This window comes from Hylobates moloch, unplaced genomic scaffold (genome assembly GCF_009828535.3).
Source record: "Hylobates moloch isolate HMO894 unplaced genomic scaffold, HMol_V3 SCAFFOLD_4, whole genome shotgun sequence".
Classification (NCBI taxonomy): Eukaryota; Metazoa; Chordata; class Mammalia; order Primates; family Hylobatidae; genus Hylobates; species Hylobates moloch.
This window is the reverse complement of record NW_026652279.1, coordinates 90,361,830-90,382,512: the sequence shown is the minus strand read 5'-3', so window position 1 is coordinate 90,382,512 and position 20,683 is coordinate 90,361,830. Positions and strand designations below refer to the sequence as shown.

Below are 20,683 nucleotides of genomic sequence, written 5' to 3'. Positions count from 1 at the left end.
ATTATTCAACAACTGTGTAAATATTGTTCACTGTAGTGGACCCTCATTGCATTTCCTTTCTTGGACATCTTTTTGTTTTCTGGTAGCTAGTAATTATCTTTTTTGTTTCCATTTGCTTAGCTTTCTAGGTTCCTATCACTATTTGTCACCCTACTCTCCAACAGAACTTTAAAACTCCTCTCATACCACTTGGGCTACTGACTTCTTGGCAGCATCCTCGATCCTGCTCCACAGGGCCCGGATTCATCTCCAAGCCCGCAGGTCTACAGCTGCTTCCAACCATCATTCTGGAAATTCTCTTCCCTTCTTCTCTGTTCCCTGGGTCCTCTGTCTTCCCTGTTCTTATATTTGTGATGTCTTCTAGAAACTTCCTGAGAAAGGATGCACAGGCAGAAAATTTTCTGAGACTACGTTTTATGAAATGTCTTTATTTTACCTTCTCACTTGATTGACAGTTTGGACATAATTTCCCCTTAGAATGTTACAGGCATTTCTCCATTGTTGTTTAGTTCCCAGTAATACTTTTAAGAAGTCTTAAGTTATTCTGTCTTGATCCTTTTATCTCCCCACCATCACCCAGCCACAACCAAAGCTTTCTGCATCTCCTCTTTATCCCCATAAATTTCACTATGGTGTGTTTTGACATGGAACTTAGAAAAACGTGGTTTTTACTGAAGTATAACATACAGAAGAGCACAAATCATTTTACAAAATGAACAAACATTTTGTGTAACTAATACCTAGATTAAGAAACAGTGCTACCAAGAGCCACTACCTGCCCCTGGTGAGAACTGCTATTGTAATTTCCAGTACCATAGATCAGTTTGCCTGTTTTTGAATTTTTATAGAAATGAAATCATTATAAAATGTGTATTTTTTAAAAAAATGTACTCTTTTGCTCCTGGTCTCTTTCCTTCACCATTAATTTTGTCCAATTCACCCATGTCGCTGCATGTGGTGGCAATTCATTCATTCTTGCTCCAATATATATATAATTGATGTACCCAATTTTAATGAGGATGGACTTGTGACTATTTCCGTTCTGGGGATACTAGAGATAGGGCTGTCATAAACGTTTCTGTACATGCCCTCTGCTGAACAGATGTAGTTCTGTTGGATGGCATAAGACATTTTTCATTTTCAATCTGAATTCTTTCTTCAGTTTGGTGAAAATTGCTGGAATTAATTCTTTCATGATTTCTCCTTTCTTCTCTTTTTTAAAATTTATTTTTTAACACAACATCAAGTTTCCTTTATCATCTATAATACAGTTATACCCAAACTTTCTAAGACCAAACAGACAGTCCCCTGCCCAGAGCAGGAAATTCCAATCAGCCCCTGAAGACACACAAAGGTGAATGTGGAAGATCATAGTTCCAGCTGCAGGTCACAAGTCTTCCATGCAAACACTCCATGTTTTTCATTTCTGTTTGTTAAAGAAAGCGTCTTACAGGACGTTGTTGAAAATAATTTCATCCCAGACACCAGGTTTCTTCAGTAATACACAACTCCATGAAATTTGTGTTTCCATCCGACTGATAGGAATACAAAGTAATTTTTAGTTTTTTATTTTATTTTTTTGGTGGTATAGAGAAGTAAAACTATAAGTCAGATTCCTTTAGTAATAAAGAAAAGGAGAGGAAAGAAAGCATTTGGGCTTTGCTGGATGCTGGTTTCTACTTGTCTGAGGGTGTGACTTCAAAAGAATTAAATCACCCTGACACCACTGCAGTGATTAGTACTAGCAATTCTTTCTTTCTTTCTTTCTTTCTTTCTTTCTTTCTTTCTTTCTTTCTTTCTTTCTTTCTTTCTTTCTTTCTTTCTTTCTTTCTTTCTTTCTTTCTTTCTTTCTTTCCTTTCTTTCTTTCTTTCTTCTTTTTTCTTTCTTTTCTCTTTCTTTCCTTCTTTTTCTTTCTTTCTCCCTCTTTCTTCTTTCTTTCTTTCTCTTTCTTTCTTCCTTCCTTCCCTTTTTCTTTCTCTCTCTTTCTTTCTTTCTTTCTTCCTTCCTTCTTTTTCTTTCTCTTTCTCTCTTTCTTTCTTCCTTTCCTTTCCTTTCCCTTTCCTTTCCTCCTTTCCTCCTTCCTTCCTTCTTTTTTTCTTTCTCTTTCTTTCTTTTCTTTCAAGATGATACAAAGAAAAATACCTCCATGGACACAAAAATGGCCCAAAGGTGTTTTGTTTTGTTTTGTTTGAGATACTGTCTTGCTCTGTCATCCAGGCTGGAGTGCAACGGCATGATCTTGGCTCACTGCAACCTCCACCTCCTGGGTTCAAGAGATTCTCCTGCCTCAGCCTCCCTAGTAGCTGGGATTACAGGCGCCTGCCATCATGCCCAGCTAATTTTTGTATTTTTAGTAGAGATGCGGTTTCACCATGTTGGCCTGGCTGGCCTCGAATTCCTGACCTTAAGTGATCCATCCGCCTCAGCCTCCCAAAGTGCTGGGATTACAGGCGTGAGCCACCGCGCCCAGTTGGCCCAAAAGTTTTTTTACTGAAGATCAATTCTCCCCCTGCCCACCCCTACCAAAATGTACAAAATGAACATGTAATTGAGATGGCAGCTCCATTGGACATTCCAATTCACCCAGCCACTTATTCCCACAGAGGTGAGGGGATCAGGCATTAGGTTTTATTAGTCATGTTGTATTTGTAACCAGATGTGTCCTCAGCAGCTTATTTGAAGGCTATTGATCCTTTGAACATGTGTAGAGAAGCATGGCTGTCGTTCACCGACTGTCCATATCTGAGCATATTCAGCTACCATGGAAACCACAAAGGAAGGAAAAATATATTTACTCCAAAATTCATTTACTGGGAGTTTTAAGTGCCCTTTCTTCCACAGAGCCCCAGAGTAGTGCTAATGTGCTGGGAGCTGCTGTATTTTCCAGCATGTGCTCCCATCCTTTGAGGGTCCTGAAAAGGATTGGTCCTGGAGTCTTCATGGAAGGAATGAGGTGGAACATGTGTGGCCCCAAACCTGATGGTATGGGGAGTGGTGGGGGTGGCAGGGCAATGTTCACCACAGTGGTGGAGGATCACTTAGGGGTAGGCTGAAGTAGCTGGCCGCTGCATTCTCTGCTGCAACAGGAGGAAGAGCTCATGGCAGTCCTGGAAAAGGCTCTAGCTTCATCCCAGAGTACGTGGTTCCGTCCTTCTTTTTCTTTTCCTCTGGCTGTTTGAGATCTTCTTGATTTCACATTGAGTCTGTGGCGATTACAATCAACTTATTAAAGGACCTCTCAGCAGCCATGTCTGTAGCTTGCCTTGTGGAAAACTGGGTGAAAGCACCCTGCTGCTTCTGCATCAGAGTGATGGTCAATTTCTCCAAACTGGTAGAAATGATTTCTCTGATCTGTTTCACCCAGACCATCCACCTCTAATGTGGTGAGAGTCTTGTCCTCTGGTGGGTCCAGATGAGGCATGGTTGAAGTCTGCTTTAGAAGCTTATCTGCTACAGGGTCATTGATTCCATAATATGAGTCTTCAACATTTTGATAAGCAAGGGGATCATCCAGATCTGTAGGCTTCTTGTGTCTGTAGGGACGCTCCTCTTTTCTCTGACACTCTCCTTTCACCTAGCAGGAGCAAATGTGAGGCTGATTCCTTTGATAGTAGGGTATGGTCCAGGCCAGTTTGAGCAGCACGACACTGGGGGATGTGTCTTTCCCCAGCATGCTAATTGGACGTGTTCCATCAGAGTTACAGATCTCTCTCCATATTCTGTGTGTAGAACCCTTGGTTGACATCTGACTTTGGCACATTACTTTCAAAAGACAATGTTGTGTCATGAACCTGGATGTGCAGGCCACACTCTAGGTCTAAGAGGCAGGTCTGTCATTCTCCAATTTACTGCAGATTTGGCACACTTTAGACTTTTTTTTTTTTTTTTTTGAGATGGAGTTTCATTCTTGTTGCCCAAGCTGGAGTGCAATGGCGTGATCTTGGCTCATCACAACCTCTGCCTCCCGGGTTCAAGCGATTCTCCTGCCTCAGCCTCCTGAGTAGCTGGGATTACAGGGGCCTGCCATCACACCCAGCTAATTTTGTATTTTTAGTAGAGATGGGGTTTCTCCGTGTTGGTCAGGCTGGTCTCGAACTCCCGACCTCAGATGATCCGCCCGCCTCGGCCTCCCAAAGTGCTGGGATTACAGGCGTGAGCCACTGCACCTGGCCTAGTCTTCTTTAAAAAAGCATGTGGACCCCAGGGCACCAGTGAAATACTGGGAATGGCCTGGCACAGAGACTGCATTCCTTCTTGTATGTTTTTTTCTCTTTTGGGTGTGTGTGTGTGTGTATTTCTTTTATTTCTTGATACAAACACATAAATGGATCAAAAAGTATGTTCATCTAGAAAAATGGACTTCATCCAAAAATGAAAAACAAGTTTCAATGAATTTAGATTTCCTGGCATTTTACTTCTAACTCTAAGGGTTAAATTTATTGTCCACTTACGTACCCGTGTTTCTGACCCAAGCTAAGGGGCTGGAAAACGAAACTCAGAGCTAGGTGTGGTGGCACATGCCTATAATCCCAGCTACTTGGGAGGCTGAGGCAGGAGGCTCACTTGAGCCCAGGAGTTCAAATCCAACATGGGCAACATAGCGAGACTCCATCTCTAAAATTAAAAATCAGAACAATCTCATGTAAATATGGGAAGTCTTAGCATTGATAAAACCTAAGATTTCCTGGAAATAAGTGGGAAGCCTCTAATCCTACCTGGATAGTGCTTTTCTGGGAGATTTTTCAGCACAAGTCTAAATCTCACAAAGCACCTTCAAAAACTGGGCTACGCAGTATCACAGGCATGGCAGTAGGTCCAAAGGCTGGATTCAGGGGCCACGTAAATAACAGGAAAAGCAAATCAAGGACCAGATGCTGAGACTTCCCCTTGAGTTCCACATTTGGGAGAACAAGGAGTTGACCCCTACGCAGTCTTCTGCTTCTTGGTAAATGGTTGCTCAACTACATCTTGTGCTTCAGCTGCCTTTTGTTTGAAGAGCTTTGTGTTCTGGGTACTCTCTTGGCCCCATGTTGGGTAGAAGGAGGTGGTGTCTCAATCCCCACCATGGGTGTATTTGGTATAACCAGAGTGCCCAAAGTTCTTGCATGACTTTAGGAAGCATGGCTTTGTTGAAATGATCCTCCAGGGTGGGGGCACTGAAATCTCTTTTGTATATTTCTCATATTTGCCCTGAATGGCTTTGCTGGTAATGACCTTGCCAAATGCCTGAAGCTCAGCTTGCTGCTCTTCCTCAGCCAGATTCCGCAGGTGCTCAATTTCTGCTTCCTCCTTCTCAAGCTCTTCTTCCTCGTCCCTGCCCCCTTGTTTGTTTTAGCTTCTGAACTTTCCATGCCTCCTGCTCCTCCTGACTCTCCTCTTGGTGTTGAGCGCATCCAGAGTAGTGCGGCGCCGCCTGCTCTCCGCCTGCTCTTCCTTGGTCTCCTACAGTCTGGAGGGGGCACCATGCCTCCTCAGCATGACTTTTGCCTTCTACTCCAGCTCCTTCTGGTTCAATGCTTCAGCCTCAGGTTCTGGAACTGTCACTCGGCCCTTCTTTCCAGTGAGGGCCTGCATAGACGAGGCTCTGTCTCACCCTCACTGTCTGTGGACTCTCCATACTCAGATCTGCTCTGCTCACCGCCCCCCGGCCCCACCCCTGTGCCTCCCACCTTTCTCTTCCTTTCGTCACTCACCTGGTCCTGAAAATGCCACAGCCTGGCTGGCTGAGCCCTCCTCCTGTTCCTCAGGCTCTGCCTCCTGTTCCTTGGGTTTCCCAATGAATGAAAATTCTTCATCCGTCTCATCGGAGGACTCCACAGGGGCACGGTCTGGCCTTCTTCTGGACACACAACGTTGGACCTTGGACCTTCACTTTCTCTGTGGAAGTCTCCTGTTTCTCACTGTGATGCACGACGGCCCCAGTGCAGATTCAATGGGCGATTGCTTCATGAGTGCCCTTGGGACTGACAAGTTGATGGGTGGCGACTCCCAAAACGGACTGATTCCAAACTGAACACCTACAATGTCAATGGACAGAAAAATTCCTTTCTGCCAAGGTGCACGGGGCACTGCTACATGGCTGATCCCTTCCCGTGCTTGAACAGGTGGGAAGTCCATATGCATCCTCCAGGCGTTTTTTTTTTGTTGCTGTTGTTTTTTTAAAGACAGAATCTCACTCTGTTGCCCAGGCTATAGTGCAGTGGTGCGATCTCAGCTCACTGCAACCTCCGCCTCCCAGGTTCAAGCGATTTTCATGCCTCATTCTCCAGAGTAGCTGGGATTATTATAGGCGTGCACCACCAAGCCCAGCTAATTTTTGTATTTTTAGTAGAGATGGGGTTTCACCATGTTGGCCAGGCTGGTCTCAAACTCCCAACCTCAGCTGATCCACCCATCTCTGCCTCCCGAAGTGCTGGGATGGACAGGCGTGAGCCACTGCACCCGGCCTGTTCCAGGTGTTAAAACCCAGAGAGGTCACCATCTTGAGAGCGTCTGAGGTGGGAAGTGGGACTCTCCGAGTCCTGGTGTCTTCCCCTGTGAAGGAGGAGAACTTACATATCACCCACCTGATCAAATCAGGCCCATCCAGGAAGTACTCCTGTTGATTAATTTAAGGACTTGGGACTTCACATCAATCAAATCCCTTCAGGACAGCACCTGAACTAGCTTTGTTTGGATACCAGGGCGAGGGTGTGTCTGATTTCAACTAGGGCAGGGATGCTAAAAGATTCTGGGCCCTGAAGCCCCAACTGCAAAATAAGTCTGTCAAGGTCTCTAAAAACGCACACCGATGATTTCTGATTTATTTCCCTACCTTATTGAGAGTTTACAGTCAAACAGGAATGCCCAAAACTCCAGCCTCTATAAAACTAACTGAAATTAGCAGTTTTTCCTTCAATCTGGAATCAAAATAATTCAGGCATAAAGGGTCTTTCCCATGGACAACAGCAATAGCATCCTTAAAGCAACTCTGCTTATATTGTCCTTGGTATTCAGATCAAACCTCCATTCAGAGCTTTACTGGTCTGAGATTGTCTTTCTGGGGATGGGCATCTGGAATGGTAGCACTCAACTCTCAGCTAGGTGTGTCTGCACCCACACCTGCAGGTGACTGCCATGTGGGCAGATTACCCACCCCGGCAGGTCCTAGCGATGTCTCTCTGCCTGGAATTGAACATGCAAGTCAGAGGTTCTGAACCAACCACTCCCCACCTCAGAATGTCCACTTCTGCCCCAAAAGTGAGATAGTGGGAGCCCTCCAGTGATCCACTGGCCTTCATCTCTGTTTCCTAGTCACAGCTCCTCAAGCCCTAGGAACGGCCAGACCAATAAGGGTATCTTGCTTTGCTAATGAGACGACTAATGGGTGGGGATCCCTAGGTAGCTTCAGGATGGAGGCTGGCACCAGAAAGACCAAGGCAAGATTGGAGAGTTAGAATTTCAGCCTCACTCCCCCAACCTCCGGGGAGGGAAGAAGGGCTGAAGGTTGAGTTGATCAGCAATAGGCAATGATGTAGTCAGTCATGCCTATGTAATGACACTTCCATACAACCCTCAAAGGACTGGGTTCGCACAGCTTCCAGACAGCTGAAAATGTGGAGGTTCCTGGAACGTGGTGCCCCTGAAAAGGGCATGGAAGCTCTGCACCCTTCCCCCACACCTGGTCCTATGCATCTTTCCCATCTGTTCCTCTGTAGCCACCACAATAAATAGGTCAACATAAGTAAAATGTTTCCCTGAGCTCTGTAAGCTGCTCTGTCAAATCGATTGAACCTGAGGAGAAGGTGGTGGGAACGCCTGATTTGTAGCTGGTGGGTCAGAATACTAGGTAATCACTTAAAGATTTACCTCCATTTTTATTCCTGAGCTTTCTCTGCAACTGCAGGGCCCAATCCAGGGCAGGCGGAGAACTGGCGCTTACTGTGCTCTGTTGGAATTCAGGTGAGTCAGGAGGTGCCTGGATGTAGAAACGTGTTCCTCTGCACTCCTGGCCTCCAATCTTTTATATAGCCTCTGATCTTGTTTTAGGTTGCAATATCTTCTCTCTTAAAAAAACTATGTTTTTTCTTATGTTCCCTGTCATGTCTTGTTTCAGTTCATTTTCTTCTGTTTGCACTGATTTCTATTTCAGCTGGGCAGCTTTCCCCAAATGCATGGTGATCCTTGGCTACCTAGTCGCATTTGAGAGTGAGGCATTTAAAATGCTGATGGATGTGAGGCTGAGGATGGAGGATTGCTTGAGCCAGGAGTTCAAGGCCAGCCTGGGCAATACAGTGAGACCCTATCTCAAAACAAAACGATGACAATAACAAATGCTGACTGTGTGAGGGTGCTGTCACTGGGTGATGAATTAGAGTGCCAGCTGCTCTACTGGGAATAACTGAATATTATTATTATTAATATATTAATAATATTAATATTATTCTGTTATTCATATAAATTTGGCAGCATAGTTGTGTCACAAAGGAATCCTCCAACCTGGACCCCATGTAATAGAAGAGGTTGACAGATCTCAGCAGTCACTTGAAGAATTCTACTCACTTCCTGTTTTTCTGCAAGAGAATCCATCCCATTCTCAGCAGTGCCCAGTATTCCTGAGTCTAGAGCTTCACTGTCCAATATGTCAGCCACTAGCCATATGTGGCTATTTGAATCAAAATTAAAACTAAACTTCATTTCCTCAGTCACACTGGCCATATTTTGTGTATTTTTGTTTGTTTGTGGGTTTTTCTTGAGACAAGGTCTCTGTATCCCAGGTTGGAGTGCAGTGGTGCAATCATGGATCACTGTAGCCTCAACCTCCTGGGCTCAAGAGATCCTCCTGCCTCAGCTTCAACTTCCTGAGTAGCTAGGACTGCAAGTGTGTGGCACCATGCCCAGCAAATTTTTGTGTTTTTTATAGAGATGGGTTTTCACCATGTTGCCCAGGCTGGTCTTGAACTCCTGGGCTCAAGTGAACCACCCACCTTGGCCTCCCAAAGTGTTGGGATGACAGGTATGAGCCACCACGTGCAGCCACACTGGCTACATTTCAGGTTGGCTATTGAGCCACTAGTTGTTGGACAATGTAGATATAAAGCACTTCCATCATCACAGAAAAGTTCTATGGCACACTGCTGGAGACTAAACCTCACGTTTTGTTTGTTTGTTTGTTTTGAGATGGAGTCTTGCTCTGTTGCCAGGCTGGAGTGCAGTTGCGCGATCTCAGCTCACTGTAATCTCTGCCTCCCAGGTTCAAGCGATTCCCCTGCATCAGCCTCCGAGTAGCTGGGACTACAGGTGTGCACCACGCCTGGCTAATTTTTTGTATTTTAGTAGAGACGGGGTTTCACCATGTTGGCCAGGATGGTGTCGGTCTCCTGACCTCGTGATCTGCCTGCCTTGGCCTCCCAAAATGCTGGGATTACAGGTGTGAGCCACTGCGCCCGGCCAACCTCACGTTTTATACTTGGGGAGAAGTGGTTTCCTAACTACACTCTTGAGGAGGGAATCTGGAAGTCTGATTTTCCTTTTTTTTTTAGAGACTGGGTCTTGCTCTGTTGTCCAAGCTATAGTTCAGTGGAACAATTAAAGCTTACTGCTGTCTTAACCTACCGGGCTCAAGTGGTGCTCCCAGTTCAGCCTTCTGAGTAACTGGAACTACAGGCAGGTGCCACCATGCCCAGCTAATTTTTGTATTTCTTCTTAGAGATGGGGTCTTGCTATGTTGTCCAGGCTTGTCTTGGATCAGGCCCCAACTGATCCTCCTACCTCACCCTTTCAAAGTGCTGGGATTACAGGCATAAGCCACCATGCCCAGTCTGGTTTAATTATTCTTTGTACAATATTTCCTTAATTACTGAATTTTTAATCCTACTGTGAATCCAGCTTTAGGGGTACCTGAAGGATCCCCTTTCTTGAAACTCGACTCTTAACTAACCCCCCACAACATACATATTTGTAGGTGTAGGTTTCATGCTGTTAATTACCACTGGTCCATGTGTCTCCCATCTTTCAAAACATTCTTTATCCCTATCCTACTCCTTCAGCATTACTAATGGGTTTTCAGCAAGGAGCAGAGATAATGTGTGTGGCCCATGCCAAGCCTGAAGTCCTCTTGAGATGTTATTCACATAAGTGATGACGAAGGCAATGGGGAAAAAGCGTTCTGCTGCTTAGCTTTGTCAGGTTTTGTCCAAGGTTTGCTTAGTTACAGTTTTAAGAAATTTTATCATCTCTGATTTCTTTATATTCTAGTGTTTTATTCTTTTCCCAAATATTATTTGAGAACTTACTACAGGTAAGGCACTGCTCCAGTTGTAAGTTTTCTCACTTTACCCTCCCATTTCATAAAAAATATTGTTGCTAAACATTTTCAGTGAAAGTTTAACAATTACATATGTTGGCAAAACCTCATGAACCAAACACAGGGCAAGCTTATTTTCAACTGACTAAAGATTGGTTTCCTCTACCCACAGCCTTAAGCAGAGTCAAGAGCTGAGCCCATTCCATAGATGCTAAACCTCAGACAACCTTAAGACCTGTGAGTATGAGAACAGATACGTGTTGATACAAACCACTGAGTTTGGGGTGGTTTGCTATAGAGCATTATGCTGTCTGTCTAACACCATGGGAAAAGAGTCCTTACAAACAGGACTTTAGATTTTTTTTTTTTAATATAAAGATATGGCTAGGCATAGTGGCTCACTTTGGGAGGCCAAGGCTGGTGGATCACTTGAAGTCAGGAGTTTGAGACCAGCCTGGCCAATGTGGTGAAACCCCGTCTCTACTAAAAATACAAAAATTAGCCAGGCATGGTGGCACACACTTGTAATCCCAGCTACTTGGGAGGCTGAAGCAGGAGGATTGCTTGAACCCAGGAGGCAGAGGCTGCAGTGAGCCAAGATTGTGCCACTGGACTCCAGCCTGAGCAACAGAGTGAGTGAGACTGTCTCAAAAAAAGATATGGGTTAGTCAATATGTTTAGGAGAAAATAAAAGTTATCATTCTACAATATAAAATGCTATTTTATTGCTTGTTGCATTTTATCTAATGGTGTTTTTCTAAGAAAATTTGCAATAGGAATACCACTGTTTCAGGTTTTAAAATGGTCATAAGCACCTGATAGAGTTTGGCTGTGTCCTCACCCAAATCTCATCTTGAATTGTAGTTCCCATAATCCCCACGTGTTGTGGGAGGGACCCAGTGAGAGGTAATTGAATCATGGGGGTGGTTACCCTCATGCTGTTCTTGTGATACTGAGTGAATTCTCATGAGATCTGATGGTTTTATAAGGGGCTTTCCCGCTTTTGCTCGGCACTTCTCCTTCCTGTCGCCATGTAAAGAAAGACCTGTTTGGTTCCCCTTCCACCATGATTGTAAGTTTCCTGAGGCCTCCCCAGCCATGCTGAACTGTGAGTCAGTTAAACCTCTTTCCTTTATAAATTACCCAGTCTTGGGTATATCTTTATTAGCAGCATGAGAATGGACTAATACACCACCTGATGTAGGAAACTAATATTTTCCTTTCATTTGAAAAGGATATTTCGTTAGTGAACAGTGTCTATTACACAAGTTACATCAAGATCTGTGTGCCTCTTTCCAAAAGATAAATTACAAGCATTGTTACAAAATAAAAGAGTATGCAGTTTGCAAAATTCTTATGATGGGAGCCCTTCTCTGCCCAGAATTATGCTCGCTTGCCTCTTAATGCTTCCACTAATTATGATGAGATGTCACTGAGAACCTACAGTTTCTGCCTTGGGGGACATATAAGAATGTCAGAAAACCTCTCCATGGTATCAGGTGTCTACAGAGCTTTGCTGTGGATTATGGACCAACTCCTCAGTATCTATTCCTAAGACCAAATGAACCACACTATCTTGGAAGTGCTGGTCTTGGACAGTAAAGGGCATTGTGCAGACAGCTGGAAGCGGTCCCTATTAACATTGTCCCTGATAGTGAATAAAGGGACACTGTGAGTTCCTTTGGGCTGCTTTCTTTCTTGATGTACTGAAACTTTAGTTTCAATGGAATCAAAAGAATCAGAGACGCTGGGTGCAATGGCTCACACCTGTAATCTCAACACTTTGGGAGGCCAAGTAGGAGGATCTCTTGTGCCCAGGAGTTCAACACCAGCCTGGGCAATAGAGTGAGACCCCATCTCTACAAAAAATAAGAAAAGTAGATGGTCACGCTAGCATACACCTGTGGTCCCAGCTACTCAGGTGCTCACTTGGGTCACAGGAGGTCAAGGCTGCAGTGAGCCATAATTGCGCCACTGAACTCCAGCCTAGATGACAGAGTGAGATACTGTCTGAATCAATCAATCAATCAATCAATCAATCAATCAGAAATGTCTGACTAGATTGGGGCAGCATCTCTGTATTTGACAGATCCTAAAACAACAACTTAGTAATAAACTCTATCACTCTTATAGTAATAGTGATAGTATTTAGAGTAATAAACAGATTCCCACACTGTTGCCTAGGCTGACAGCAGTATACAATCACAGCTCACTGCAGCTCTTGGACTCAAGTGGTCTTCCTGCGTCGGCCTCCTGAGTAGCTGGGACTACAGGTGCAGGCCACCATGTCTGAGTAATTTTTGTACTTTTTTTTTTTTTTGTAGAGACAGGGCTTCACTATGTTGCCCAGGCTAGTCTTGAACTCCTGGCCTCAACAGACCCTCCTGCTTCGGCCTCCCAAAGTACTGGGATTACAGGCATGAGCCACTGTGCCTGGCACAAACACTAATTTTTTTTTTTTGAGATGGAGTCTTGCTCCATCTCAGCCTGCACGCCAGGCTGGAATGCAGTGGCGTGATCTCGACTCACTGCAACCTCCGCCTCCCGGGTTCAAGCAATTCTCCTGCCTCAGCTTCCCGAGTAGCTGGGATTAGAGGTGCCCGCCACCATGCCCGGCTAATTTTTGTATTTTTAGTAGAGATGGGGTTTTGCCACGTTGGCCAGGCTGGTCTCGAACGCCTGACCCCAGGTAATCCGCCTGCCTTGGCCTCCCAAAGTGCTAGGGTTACAGGCATGAGCCACCACACCTGGCCACAAACACTGTTTTTTAAAGCATGTGATGTTAGATTCTTTTATAAATTAATATTCAAACTCACTAGAAAGACTCTGGAATATGTGTATGTGTGTGTACTAGTTTTTAAAATCCTGTATTTTCCTTAACAACATTAAATTGAAACTCATTACAAAACAAAGGTTAATACTAGTGCTGTCATGACTATCAAGAGCTATGACATCCTTTTAGGAAGTCATGTATGTTCATTTGTCCATTTGTTCATTCATGTTTGTAAAAGTTACAGAACACTGACATTGTACTAGGGACCAATCTAAACACTGGGAACACAAAGGTGGGTGGGGTTATCTAAAGTCCAGAGGAAAGCAGACAATGAAAAGCTATTACCAGTGTGAGCAGTGCTAACGACTGAATGGAATGAGAGTACACAGCCTCCCTGACATGGTGGGGAGGGATGTCAAAGGAAGGCTCTTAGACATAGAATCTAAATCGAGTCCTCATGTTTGTCATATTTCCTTAATGTAGGGATTCTCTCTCTGTAACTATCTGTCATTCATTCGCCTCTTTGCTCAGTTCACCAACCGCCAAAGGAACTGCTCCCATGTCGAGGGACCCTCGGATGACACACTCGGGCCACCTCCTCTTTTGCCTGTGTGTTTGCAATATCTAGGTGAGCTTGGCTTTGGTACCATATCTGTTCTGTCATTCCTGCTCCAAAGCATAAGACTCACTCCCAAGAGGAAATTTTTGCATTTGAAAATTCAAGTTGTATGAAATATAAATGTTTCCTACTTTGTACGTTCTTTAAATTCACGTGTCATATATTACATTTACTAAGAAGTAGCAATACATGTACTTTCTAAACTGAGAAAAACTAGCTGGTGGAAGACAAAACTGATTCTAAACACATCTGATAGATTCTAAAAATTGAAGGTACTTTAAGTGGCACTACCCTGGCACATGTTTACTTTAGATTGCCAGGTAAACCAGTCCAACAGGTGTTAGGAGACAGATGTTCACCAAATGCTTAGCCCTCAGGGAGAAAACATTAACAAAATATACAACATATTTCCCCCGAGTATCAGCAACTGAAGAAAGCATTTTACCATCTACTATCATGATTTCTAAACACAGTTTAAAAAATTTTATCGAATACCTACTATACTGCAAGCAGTACTAGTTATGGTGATAAAAGATAAATAAACCCCTGATGTATAAAACTAAGCACCTTAATTCATTATTTCATGGTTAAATACGTTCTAAAACTAAATTTTTTCCTCCGTAAGTCTTCCTTCTCTTTGGGGTTTAAAAGACTCATCACTGAACTGAACCAAGTCCATCTTAGGAACTCACTGAGTGTAGGGGATTGCCAAGTCCTGTTGACTCTTCTGCCCTCTGCAGTTTCAAAGCTGTCTTCACTTTATCTTGGCATCATTTTCCTGTAGGCCTACAGAATCTGTAACCTTAAATACCATAATAACATAAAAACTAATCTTCTTGCCACAGTTTTGGCCTTTTCTAATCCATTCTTGTTAAACTGCTGCTAAAGTGACCATCTAAAGCACAAAAGATGCATGAAATTATTCAATGTCACCCATTGTGCAGCCCAACACTCTAGCACAGATCGCTCCCTTTTCTTGTCTCATTTTTGTTGTTTCTCTATCATGAGCATTTATGTCCCATGGTGTCCCACTAACCACTACAATTTATTTATTTTTCTTAGAGACAGGGTCTTGCTCTGTTGCCCAGGCTGGAGTGCAGTGGTGCCGATCATAGCTCATTGCAGCCTCGAACTCCTGGGCTTAAGCAATCCTCCCACTTCAGCCTCCTGAGTAGCTGGGACCACAGGCATGTGCCACCATGCCTGGCTATTTAATATTGTATTTTTTGTAGAGATGGGGTCTTGCTCTGTTGCCCAGGCTGGTCTCAAAAGATCCTCCTGCCTTGGCCTCCAAAGTGCTGAGATTCCAGGTGTGAGCCACTGCACCTGGCCAACCACTGCAATTTTAAAAATGCCCCAAGTGTCTCAGATATTGGTGTCCCTCTCACAAGCCCATCCCAGACTGCTCCTCCCCAACCCCTGCCCATGGTCCTCAATTAATTAACTTTCTCCCCTCTTTTATTTCAGAAAATTTAAAAAAGTTGTAAGATCAGTGCAATAAACACACATATATCCTTTACTTATATTCACCAGTTATTAACATTTTGCTACATTTGTGTTCACTGGCTTTTCCCCATCCCCAAATATTTACTTTGCTGAATCATTTGAGAGTAAGTTGCAGACATTATGACACTTTACTCTTAAATCTTTCAGCAAGTATCTCCTAAAAATAGGACACTCTCTTACATAACCACAATGATCATATTTAGGAAATTTAATATTGAAATACTAAAATTTAATTTGAATATAGAGTCGATGCTCATATTTCTCCTCAGTTGGCTGACTTGTATTTCTCTTTCAAGACTAAGTTCTAGGAAAATGACCTCGCTTCTCCCCACACCCCCTCTCTGTCCACACACAGAATACATTGGGTATCTCTCTTCTATACTTTTACTACCTTTTTGTATACTTCTATTGAAGCACTTAGCACACACTATCACATCGTCTATTTTCTTTTCTGTCGTACCTGAAACTCAGCAAGACTCATTTTAATTCTTCTATCTCTTCATATACTACCCAGGATTTGTTGGTGACTGAATGGATAAATGAATGAATGAATGCATGATGAGACATTGAAGATTCTCATTCCACTCTCTCACTGTAACTGGTCATGTGTCTCTAAACATTCTGGGCAATATATCATGTGTTCTCAATTTCACCTCTTATTTCAAACACTGCTATGGTGCCCAGGTCTGTGTGGGCTTCTTCTACCTTGTGCAGATGCAACCTCACAGCACCTGCTTTTGGCCTCTTCCCCTGGTTTCCGGCCCCAGGGCTATGTTGGAGCTGTGACACAGGAGTCCCATGGGAACCACTTGGCACTTGGATATGGACAATCTGGAAATGGGGGACAGTTAAGGCCTGTAAGCTTGCCCTTGACCACTGAGGGACAGGAGCTCATAGAAAAATGCTTGTCTCATTTTTAGCCCAGGGTGGCCAATTCTGAGATGCATGTTAAAAGGTTCCTCAGAAGCTCCCACAAGATCAAGTAGCAGATATTCATAATGGTTGCCAATTTGAAAGGGACCCTTAGGTTGGCTTTCTCTCCTTCTGGGGGGTCATTCTTCTGTCTTATCACAGTCTATTCCTTGGTGTCACATTCCCAAATAAACTCATTACCTACCTCCAAGTTGTTTGTATAGGCTTTGCTTTAGGGAGAGCCCAGACTAAGACAATGTGGTAACGTAAAAGACCAGCAGCTTGGGAGCCAGACAGACTTGACTTTGAAACCAAGTTTGCTCATTCACTAGCCATGACCTTGGGCACATAATTTAACTTCTCTTAGCCTCACTTTCTTCACTTTATAATGAAGATAATATTTTATAGGAGTATGGTAATTACTTTATAGGAGTATGGTAATTAGAAATTTACCATATATATATATGAATAGAATATATACAACTTCCTTGAGTAATGATTGACTATAATAAACCACATTGGGTGTCTGTCCAGCTTAGGAGCCATCCTCACTCTTCCATTTCTCTTAAGATTTACTATTTGTCCCAGCCATGCTCACCATCATTGAGCGGGAGTTCAAGGAGTTGGATGCTCAGCATCGCTGGCAGCCGCCGTACTTGGAAATTCGAAATGAGTCCCATGACTATCTTCATAGAGTGGCCAAGTTTCCAGAAAACAGAAATCGAAATAGATACAGAGATGTAAGCCCATATGATCACAGTCGTGTTAAACTGCAAAATGCTGAGAATGATTATATTAATGCCAGCTTAGTTGACACAGAAGAGGCACAAAGGAGTTACATCTTAACACAGGGTCCACTTCCTAACATGTGCTGCCATTTCTGGCTTACGGTTTGGCAGCAGAAGACCAAAGCAGTTGTTGTGCTGAACTGCATTGTGGAGAAAGAATCGGTTAAATGTGCACAGTACTGGCCAACAGATGACCAAAAGATGCTGTTTAAAGAAACAGGATTCAGTGTGAAGCTCTTTCAGAAGATGTGAAGTCATATTACACAGTACATCTACTACGATTAGAAAATATCAATAGTGGTGAAACCAGAACAATATCTCACTTTCATTATACTACCTGGCCAGATTTTGGAGTCCCTGAATCACCAGCTTCATTTCTCAATTTCTTGTTTAAAGTGAGAGAATCTGGCTCCTTGAACCCTGACCATGGGCCTGCAGTGATCCATTGTAGTGAAGGCACTGGGTGCTCGGGCACCTTCTCTCTGGTAGACACTTGTCTTGTTTTGATGGGAAAAGGAGATTATATTAACATTAAACAAGTGTTACTGAACGTGAGAAAATACCGAATGGGTCTTATTCAGACCCCAGATCAACTGAGATTCTCATATATGGCTATAATAGCATGTATAATATGCAATACATGGCTATAATAGCAAAATGTATAAAGGTAGATTCTAGTATACAGAAATGGTGGAAAGAATTTTCTAAGGAAAACTTAGCTCCTGCTTTTGATCATTCACCAAACAAAATAATGACTGAAAAATAAAATGGGAACAGAATTGGTCTAGAAGAAGAAAAACTGATAGATGACCGATGTACAGTAAATGCAAGATACAATGGAAGAGAACAGTGAGAATGCTCTATGGAAACATATTCTAGAGGACAGAAAGTCCACCACAGCTCAGAAGGTGCAGCAGATGAAACAGAGGCTAAATGAGAACGAATGAAAAAGAAAAAGGCCAAGATAGACACCTAATATTCATGACTTCTGGAGCTATAAATTTTGAACCATTGATGTGCAAAACAAGACCTGAATCCCACTCCGGAAACTAAAGTGAGGCTTGCTAACCTTCTAGATTGCCTCACAGTTGTTTGTTTACAAAGTAAACTTTACATACAGGGTATGAGGAGCACCCACCAGCAGAAGACTTTGCAGAACCTTACATTGGATGTGCTGTTGTGGTTTGTTTTTTTTGAGACAGAGTCTCGCTCTGTTGCCCAGGCTGGAGTGCAGTGGCGCGATCTCGGCTCACTGCAAGCTCCGCCTCCCAGGTTCACGCCATTCTCCTGCCTCAGCCTCCCGAGTAGCTGGGAATACAGGTGCCTGCCACCACACCTGGCTAATTTTTTGTATTTTTAGTAGAGATGGGGTTTCACTGTGTTCGCCAGGATGGTCTTGATCTCCTGACCTCGTGATCTGCCCAGCTCGGCCTCCCAAAGTGCTGGGATTACAGGCGTGAGCCACTGCGCCTGGCCTGTTAAATGTTTTTAATGGGTGTATGAAATGTAGAAATATGTAAAAGAAATAAATTAGGAGAGATTAATTTGTATTGTACTGCCATTCCTACTGTATTTTTATACTTTTTGGCAGCATTAAATATTTTTGTTAAAGAGTCAAAAAAAATTTACTACTCATTCCATTGGTTTCCTGGGGATGGGTCCATGTACTCACAATTTTACTAGATTTTGTGACTATTAGCAACCACAATTCTAGCTACTGCATTGACTATTACACTAATATACAGAATAAACAATGCCTATAATTATTTTTAAAAATAACCATCCTAAATTTACAAAAAGACAAACCGCATTTCCATAATATATTGTCGAAACTTCAGGAAGAGATTCTCAACCTTTGAATGACAGATTTAAGAAAACTAGTTTAGATATCAATATCTCATTGGAATATGTTGTTTTGTTTATACCTCAGATTTTCAAAGCTTTGGGACCCCAAAAGTAGTCCTTATTTAAAAACTTCTACTCGTAACCATAGTCTCCATCATCAAAAAGGAATGTATAAGGATTATTATGCTTGAAATATTAATCTGTATGGATCTTACAAGATACTCCAGGTTGCTTATATGCTTAGTGGGAAATGAGAATTATTAAAAAGAAAAATTCTATTTTCCCAGAGGGAGAAGTGTCCAAAAGTTTCAAAGACCTCAGAAAAATCAGCTTTTGGAAGCTGCTGCCACAGTCGTCAATAAGCAGGAGATACCAGTATGTCTTCAAAGAGAGAATTCATTAACAAGTCATTGAGGCTGGGCATGGTGGCTCACGCCTGTAATCCCAACACTTTGGGAGGCCGAGATGTGCAGATCACCTGAGGCTGGGAGTTTGAGACCAGCCTGACCAACACAGTGAAACGTTGTCTCTACTAAAAACACAAAAATTAGTCACGTGTGGTGGCGAGCAACTGTAATCCCAGCTACTCGAGAGCTGAGGCAGGAGAATTGCTTGAGCCCAAGAGGTGGAGGTTGCAGTGAGCCGAGATCCTGCCATTGCACTCTAGCCTGGGCAACAAGAGAGAAACTCTGTCTCAAAAAACAAAACAAAACCAGCCATTGATAGTATAATGAAGAGACATCTGCATCCCATGTCTATTGCAGCACTATTCTCAATAGCCAAGATATGGAGTCAACCTAGGTGTCCAACAACAGATGAATGAATGAAGAAAATGTGATATATACACACTATGGAGTATTATTCAGCCATAAAAAAGAGTGAAATCCCATCGTTGATGGAATATAGATGAAACTGGAGGACATTATTTTAAGTGAAAAAAGCCAGGAACAGAAAGTTAAACAGTGCATGTTCTCACTCATATGTGAAAGCTAAAAAAAGTTGATCTCATAGAAGTAAAAAGTAGGACAGAGGATACTAGAGGCTGGGACGGGAGAGTGACAGAGAGATTTGTTAAAAGATACAAAATTATAGCTAGATAGGAGAAATAAGTTCTAGTGTTCTACAGCACTGTAGAATTACTACAGTTAATAATAATACAATATATAGTTTCAAATAGCTAGAAGGATATTGCACATTCTCAACATAAAGAAATGATAAACATATGAGATAGTGGATGTGCTAATTACCCTGATCTGATAACTATAAATTATATCTATGGAAATATAATTATGTACTCTCAAGAATATGTACAATTGGTATTTGTCAATTTAAAAAATAAATTTAAAAACTGTATCATTGAATCCTTAAGGTGCTAAAGTTCATTTACTTATATAACAAATTAAAAAAATTATTTCTTATGCTAATGTTTTTCAAAAATCATAGCTTGTATGACTTTATATAAATATATCTAAAATAATAATTGTATGATATGTTTTTGTAGTCTAATAAAATTTGCACTGAATTCCAATTTTTTAAGGGTATCTTTTTCCACGTTTTCATCTTTATTTTTATATGGGAAGTTCTAACTGAAATAAGTTGCTCCTCAGTTCTAGGAGTTAACCCTAAAAGTAATCAATGTGATCCTCAACGCGAGTTCCAGAGCAAAAGAATGCCTAGTCTATGTTCCTTTGCATTTTTGTTTTATTTTATTTAAATGTCTGTCTACCTGGTCCCCTTGATTAGGGAGCAAGCCTCTGAGAGTCAAGACCATGTTTCACGTCTTTGCGGCCCAGTGCCTAGCACAGAGCTCTGTCCATATCTGCACTCCAATAAATGTTGACCTAAGACTCTTAGACTTATAGATTCACCTTGTAGATAAAACAGCTTTGGAGGTCATCTAACCCATTCCCTTAACTCTCCATCCTACTTCACCAACAACCAGCTTTTGCAAGAC

The 20,683-nt window shown here is 42.6% G+C and overlaps 1 protein-coding gene and 2 pseudogenes across 3 annotated transcripts in view; 1 reads left to right on the top strand and 2 right to left on the bottom strand.

Annotated features, from left to right (window-relative positions):
* Positions 1-20,683, bottom strand: part of HMGB1 (high mobility group box 1) — a 159,805-nt gene that overhangs the window by 80,084 nt on the left and 59,038 nt on the right. The window lies entirely within an intron of this gene.
* Positions 1,861-13,723, bottom strand: LOC116467451 (pre-mRNA-splicing factor RBM22-like; annotated as a pseudogene).
* Positions 16,687-17,852, top strand: LOC116467105 (tyrosine-protein phosphatase non-receptor type 2-like; annotated as a pseudogene).